Genomic DNA, 8,145 nt, shown 5'->3' with positions numbered 1-8,145 from the left:
GCCCCGCGAAAGTTAATGATTATGAAATAATTAGTGGAATAATTGGTCAAAACGGGAAAATCCCGACAAAACCCATGGTAAAGAGGAAATAACATAGAAATAGTTCAAAAATAGCAATAATAATAACACATAAGAGGAAAAATCTAAAATGAAACTCTTAGAGACGTTATTTTACCCTCACAAAAGAAGCTAGAGTACGGTCACTAAAGACACGTTATTCCTCAAAACCTGAATTTTTAAAGAATTTCTTCTGCATGAATATGCCGAGAGTATCCCGGTGGCTCAGTGGTAGAGCGCTCGCCTCTGATGCATGTGGTCCCTGGTTCGATCCAAATTCTCGCCAAGTGGGTGTTGTGGTGAACAAACCACACCATGTGCATGAATTCTCTCGCTTCCTCCTCACTTATTATTTATCAGCCATTTCATCATAATCGTTTTTCTTAGGCCCGAAGTATAATCGTGGGACGTTAAAGTCAAAGAAAGAAGATACCGAACACTCAGAAGGATAACACAGTCTTCACAATACGGACGGCTTGCACGACGCAGACTACTTTAATAAACAACAATAAATACAAAAATGAACAGACGACCTATTTTTTTTTAAATATAAAACTAATGGTAGCTCAGAGGTAGAGTATTCATCTCTGAATTGAGGGATCTCTTATTCGTACTGCACGTCATGTGAGTTTGTGATGAACAATTTCGTGTCCGTGAGCGTTCTATGCATTCCTACCCTTTCTCTCTGGACAATTCCAAGGGAACTCGCGCACACGGTGTTTGTCATCACAAAACACTTGGCGAGAGCAAGAATCGAACCAAGGATCCCACGCACCAGAGGAAACGTCTCTGTCTCATCACGTACCAGAACGTTTAATTAGAAACATATTTCTTATTTACTTTTATTTTATATATTTTTAAAATGACTAAAACCATTAAATCTGGTATAATAACAATGAAATGCGTACTTAAAATTATCAAAATGTTATATGAGTATTGAACATTGTAACTAAACTTTTAGGGCTCTTGCATTCGGTATTAAGGTTATGAAAAGATGCAAATTCATGTTTAAAAAATAAAATAATTAACACTATTAATAATTTTTAGCGTCGACCTCGCTACATTACAAACTACATCCTAATCTGATTCAAATTATATATCAGAGTAACCACAAAGAATAAAAGAGAGACCAAGCTTAGTTTCAAGGAATAATTTTTATTGTTTCTGTTGGTCCAAGAAACCAAAACCACACATATATATTTTACAGTAGTACTACTAACAACAAAAACTATAATTGATTCCGTGACAGATACTGGTCACTGACACAAGGTCAATTGGAAACACCAGACTGTCCGAGTATAATTAACATCCTGTGGTTTCTCCTATATATCTGTTTTTTTTTTATGCTTTCTATTACTGTATGATTAGTGCAATAAGCAATACTTTCAATATCCTAGAAAGTTTAAATTTGCGGGTTTGTATTCGTTTCTGCAAGCGATGTCTCGAACAGTTGAAAATTCTGCTATATAAATTTGACTGGAATACACGTTAGGTATCAGTTGAATTTGTACCAACTATCACATAACATTCAATATGAAGGTCTTGGTAAGTATTTACAAGAATTGAAGCATTATACGATATATATATGTACTTTCTACATATACATATATGTAGTAATATTTTATCGATATGTAGTTTCTTAGTCTTTGTGAAACACGCGCTCAGAACAAGAATCTATAATATAACTTTAGAAGATGTAGAAAGCAAGTAATGTTCAGATGAGATTTGTTAAGTATGCATTACCCAAATTAAAATGTACCACCTAGCTAGTCAAAGTTAGGGAACATCGGGTTATCTTTCAAGGCATATATTTCAAGTTCGTTTCCAGTCCATTTGAATTTATGGGAACAAAGCCGTGTCCTTTGTTTTCTCGGGACTCTCTAATTTCCTCGGACTGTGATCATTCTAGTAATTATATCAATCATTATTTTATTTAATCTACCAAGCACCTCTTTTATTTACAATACACAATCGTCAAACTATACACTAAAGACTTGTTTCCATTTCATAACAATAAATCTTTGAAAAATTTCAAATAAAATTAGTAAATATATCCCAAAATTTTGTGGAGGAAGTTTATCACTTCATAACATCTACTGTATACTTTTGTCTGCATATTATCCGGGAACATTCGCATGAACTTCGTAGCTATTGGAGCAATACAAGATGGTGGATAGTGCGTAACGATTATGGAGTATAAATAAAGATAAGTCATAGCGAAGTATTTAGGCCTTATAGAAAAAATACATATTTAGGATTTGGTACCAGAATTTTCTTTTGAAGTGTATAGAAAGAATGTGACATTTGTAGTTTTAAAAAAAGATTAGAAGGGTAATAACATCAACGAAAGGATAATCGTGGAAAGTTTAAATATGTTCGCAATGAAGCGGAAGAAAATACAAAATTAACGTTATCCTCTGAAGATTCGTTCTTAAAAGTATAATTTCACTCCTCTTCGAGAGATTTAATTATTAAAGAATACTGAAAAAACGTATTGTGGATGTGCTTTATTATATAGAGTATGTGAAATCTGATCAGAAGTTGGGTTCATTCCAAAACGTTTGTGTGTCAATCAGCAATATCGAGTGCAGCTTGCGAGTTTGAGGCGAAATCAAATTAAGACTATTAACTCAATACTGTTCTAGAATAGTTGTCTAAAAGTGGGATGGATATCTGTATTAAAAATTTGTAATAGTTATACACAAAACCTCTAGTTTTAAATAGATAAATGGGAACGTGAAGATCTTGGATCTCAGTTCACTACAACAGCACTTACTAATCTTTCAAAGTAAGGATGATTCCGTACAGCGGTACTAGGAAAACTACTATTTCTTACTAGGAGTTACGTAGCATTTTAAATCTTACTACAATATATATGACTTTTCTGTTCAAACATGAGCAGCTAAGCAGCTATCTTTTTAACACAACTTCACAACAGTGCATCGTATCAGAACAGGTATTCGTTCGCAAGTAAATTTTATTTAACTTCGTTATTTAAAAAAAAAATTGATCATCGTGTTGTGCAATAGAATTATGCTATTTGTTTATTCAACCTTTGTAAGGTAAGCACTAATTTTGACAATTGAATAATTTGTATAGGGAAAAATAAGTAGGCCGTATGCATAGAAATATTTTCTTACCTTCTATTAGAGAAATAATGAGGAGTTCAGCAAAATGCATATCAATTTAAAGGGATACTCGATTTTACGAAGTTTAATAACCACTGTATTAGAGTACGAAGTATATATCTACAATAGAACTTGGATGAAGCTGAAAAGTTCGTAATTATCAAAAATAGTAATTCTTACTTGTTTATATCTTTTATGTGCAGAGTGAAGACTATCTTTATTCTGGGTATTAGTTGAAGCGATGCTTTGATGAAAATAGTTCATAACAGTATTTTTCTTGTGTATTCTTTTATAGGCTCTTCTCGCCCTCTTCGCTCTCTTTGCTATTTCTTTCGCTGAAGAATCTGCCAGAGACAAGAGAGCTATTGGTCTTGGTCTTGGCTATGGATTAGGATATGGAGGATATGGTCTAGGTTATGGAGGATATGGACTTGGAGGTATTGGATACGGAGGTATTGGTGGATATGGATTGGGAGGATATGGTCTTGGTGGATTCTACGGCTAAGCCTTCTGGCAGGTAAAAGAAATAGCAGATTTAATCACACTTATTATTTTTTTAACATCTTAATGTTATTGACTAGTATTTACTTCAGTGGGGACAAAGTTTTTTTTTTTTTTTTAAGGAAACTTAAAGATTTTGAAGTTAACATTTAAATTGAAATCAATCAATATAACTTTTGTTCCAAAAATTAAGGCTAAATCATAAATGTTTGCACTTCGACATCTTCGTCCAAGAGAAATGCCATTACTAGTACATTTATTATTTTGAATATGCGCTCAAATAAGAAAATCTTAAACAAATAATTTATTTTTTATACATATTTTTATATATTTCAGGACTATTTTACTTCAATCTGAACCAGCCGTACACAGCGTAATACTTCTATTAAGTGGAATGTAAATAAGTTGTAAATTTGAATGACTAAATAAAATAAATTACATACTATTATGTTCCATTCATTTCACTACAATATTTTTAAAAAATTAAAATGTGTACTATACAATGTTATCAAGGACTTGTTTTACAATCTGTGACTTCAGAAATTCTCTTTTTCTCGTCGCAATTCAATTCACTTTTTTTTTTTTTTTTTTTTTTTACCAACAGCTGTTATTTACAATTCATAAACCAGCATCGCCAACCCATAGAAATATTTTGATACTTTGGAATCCTTTAACCAGTCATCTTAGCAGTAGAGGACTGGTTCAATTATACAAATTATGGGATTTTACAAAAAGAAAGTAGAAAAAAACTGAGTCTGAAAAGATATCTAAGAAGCTATTTTTTGTTCTAGTAATGATAATGGTGCAAAAGTCAGGGAAATAATTTAGGTAAATATAAGTTTAAATTTCAAAATCCATTAAACAGGTTTAATCGAAAAGTTTTCATCATAAGAAGAAAAGTGTTCGACCTCGTAATATTTTCTTGCACAATAAACATTTAAGGATGATGCACAAAAAATATATAACATGGGCCATTTTCACGAAGATCTTACATACAGTTAATGTTAATGAAACATCTGTCGAAGGCCAAATAGAAGTACAGCCTCCTTATATTAAGTAGCACAAACTAGTTTCAAAACAATACATAGTCAACACTTAGGGAAAAAAAACTTATTTAATCTTAAACAAAATGGGTAATTTACATCCAATTCTCTGTACTAAATATGTCTCTTGTAAATTCCTTCATGTACACAGTAGAAAACTGGAAGTTATGCGAGCTATGTTACGTATTTCGTAACTTTACCAACGTACTTTTGTAATTTCGCCGAATATTTATAACCAAACTTAGTGCTTAATTAATTATATGGCAATGTTTATCGATCTTGTCACTCTAGTATATTCAACACATATTATATAGAATCATTATTATACAATTAGCTTAAAAGTTCTCTGGCATTCTTGTCTTCGAATCAATTTCACTCATATAGGGCGAAGTATTTTTCGCTTGAATTGCGCATTGGAAGGAACCACTCATTACAGCGTTATAATTGTTGCTCTGCATTTCTATTTCTATAAACAAGCCACACTTCATAGGAAATTAGGAAAGACAATGTTTTCTCGCTAGGGCAATGAATTCTGTGTGCATCCGAGAGTATGATTTAATACATAATAAAAATTAAAAGTTCTGATAGTATTGTGACGATTATTTTATTTTATAAATGTCCGTTTTAAAAATCCTCTAGCACAAGGTTTCTCAACCTGGAGGTTGCGAGAGGATTTCATGGGAGTCTCGAAGATAAGCGAAAAAGATAAATATAATTATTATCTAATACCGGAAAATATTTTTAAATATTATTTTGAATTTTGTTCCGATAGGCATATTTTTATTTGTAAACATACTATTAAGAACAACAAAAAATAGGTCTACTAAACATTTTCAACAGGTGTAGAATTGTTTAAGAATCAACTTAAATGAAAGGGGTACTTTATGAAACTTATGAGAACTGCATATTGAAAGACTACATAAATACAAATGCAACGCAACCTGCATATTGAAATACAATTAAAATTGAAAGCTAATGAGATACTAAGCATGGTGTGATTTCACTAATGTGGCAATGTCCGGTTCAATCTTCGTGACTCTCATTATTAAGTCATTTTCAACTGATAAGCGACTTCATGTCTTTGTTTTAATGATTACCATGGAAGAAAAAAAAAACACTTTCGCACAGATATCATGTAGCAAATGGAAATATTACTTTTAAAGCAGCAGATACCAGCAGCGGCGCAAATCTGTCTTCAACATTGAGGGTGGGGGACGGGTAAGATCGTTTCCATAATTTTTTAAGCGATATTCAAAACATTTACGAAGTTTAAAAATAATCCTATGGAGTATCAGGGAGCAGAGTTGTCTTCAACATTGGGAGGCGGGAAGATTTGAGACTTATTCTGAGAAGATATCAATTTCATCTCACTTTCCTTTGTGGCAATCGGACATAAATAATCACATTTCTTCCTAAAAGACACATTTCAAATCGGATTATTGGGGGGACAGTCCCCCAGTTCCAAGATTGGAGAGGACATGTCCCCCAACCCCTGGGATTTGCTCCACTAGATACCAAACCAGGATGTTCTCTCCTCTTCATCCAGAACTTATCCTATCGTGAGACTTCCGAACAAGAAAAAACATACAAGTTTAATACAAACCAGAAATTATAAGCGGATCGCTGGCAAGAGGATGTGATAAAATGGGGTCGTGATACGAATTAGGTTGAGAACCACTGCTCTAGCAGAATTATAAACAATCCATCTAATAAGAAAAGGTAGCAAATGCAGCCGTGGGTGTCCCAGATATTTATTACTCTTACTAACTACTCATTCTTTTCTTAACTCTAACTCAATGGAGAAAGGAACCAGTGGTGTGGGGCCAGTTCTATAATCAATTATCTTACAGGAGATATAGTCTAGTGGGAAAGACCTATACTTGCACCCGTCAATTGAATCGAATTCAAGCCGATCTTGATGCGGAGCTCATGTTAATAGTAACTATTATGCTGCCAAAATGTCTTGAGCCGTGGCAAAAATGCAAACTAAACCTCACACCCTCACACACCCACGCGTTGAGCCAATAAGGGTTCAGCTGTTGCTAAGCGAGAAAAAGCGAGTGGAATTCCTTCAGCCGGTAGCAGCGCTTGCAACGGAAGACTAGGGATCAAGTCAATGTAGCATATCTTTACCTCCCCTCATAAGTCGGAGTGTCATCATGTACTTACGAACTAAATTCAGGCAACTAAAGACCGGAAGAAGTGGGAAGTCTTCAGAAGTATCACTTGGGGATATCCATTAAATTGGCCAGGTCACTTTGAGTTGACACAAATTTGATAGTGTATGTCGTTTGTGTTATGTTTGTGCTGGAAACTGCTCGACCTTCAGCGTTTGTGAACTCTGTTCCGTTAAAATTAGTCATTAAAATAAAACAAAATGACCGGATCAACTTGACTGACGAGATATTGTCAGAAACAAACGTATTTAAATGCATTTCTAAGGCAATCGTTTGTACTGGAAAGTGCCTGAGTATGAACTTTCTTCCTAATAAAATTCTAACAACACAAACCATCAGATACAATTTGACGTCTAGTTGGCCAGAATATTTTCAAAATACACAAATTCAAACGTTTTTCTGTGTAATCGTTTGTGTTATGTTTATGCTGGAATGTGCCTGAGTATGAACTTTCTCTCATGTAAACCAATGGCGTTACACACTAAGGAAACGTACTGCCTCCAAAATATATCGTTTCTCGTATATTTTAAATGAAAGAAAACATTGGTTTCTTTTATGGGAAAGCTTCTGAAAAATAAATACATACATACTACCACTTTAAGTATCAATTTTCCTCAGTTTGCTACATAAAGTTAGACCCTCAAATTTAGTTTACTTTGAACTTAACAAAAAACAAAAGTATGAATAAAATACCTGTTCATATGGAGAGCTGGAAAATACAACGGAAAACAATAGCAAATACTGTATGTCACCATGGGCAGAGCTATGAGGGCATGAGGGCATTTCCCCCAACCTTTTGACAAAAATAAAAGTGCCACCTATAAGATGGTCCCTACCAAGAACTGTCAAACACGTCCGAGACCGACCGAAAGGTCTTCCTCCCCTCACCACCACCACAACCAGCAGACAATTCCTAACTCCGCTTATGACTGACACGAACAGAAATCGAACGTCCAAAAAGAAAAGTTATTTTTCCATACAAATTTTATCTTTTGATATTTTCAAATAGGAAGCTAACACAAATCCTTCCTGTAAAGAATGTAGTGTTTTCTTTAATTATTTCGTACCTACGGGAGTTCGGGAATAAGCAGCGAAGCAAACACGGGGAGCACAGCCCTCAAGTCATTTCTGCACCTCTCAAACGCAAAAAGATGGTAACTGAAGTTTTTTCTTCTGTTCTAAGATGATAGTTATAACAAGCCAACAACATTGGATATTTCTTGCAAAGAAGGTCAACCT

The 8,145-nt window shown here is 33.9% G+C and overlaps 1 long non-coding RNA gene across 1 annotated transcript; it reads left to right on the top strand.

Moving 5' to 3' along the window:
* The first annotated feature begins 1,491 nt into the window (after positions 1 to 1,491).
* On the top strand, positions 1,492 to 4,131 carry LOC145694080 (uncharacterized). The gene is made up of 3 exons (XR_014132914.1): positions 1,492 to 1,602; positions 3,481 to 3,702; positions 4,023 to 4,131. It is a non-coding gene; the product is annotated as an uncharacterized LOC145694080 (long non-coding RNA).
* The last annotated feature ends 4,014 nt before the right edge of the window (positions 4,132 to 8,145 follow it).

This window comes from Thermobia domestica, chromosome 9 (genome assembly GCF_964235325.1).
Source record: "Thermobia domestica chromosome 9, izTheDome1.hap1.1, whole genome shotgun sequence".
Classification (NCBI taxonomy): domain Eukaryota; kingdom Metazoa; phylum Arthropoda; class Insecta; order Zygentoma; family Lepismatidae; genus Thermobia; species Thermobia domestica.
This window is presented reverse-complemented; position numbering and strand designations above follow the sequence as displayed.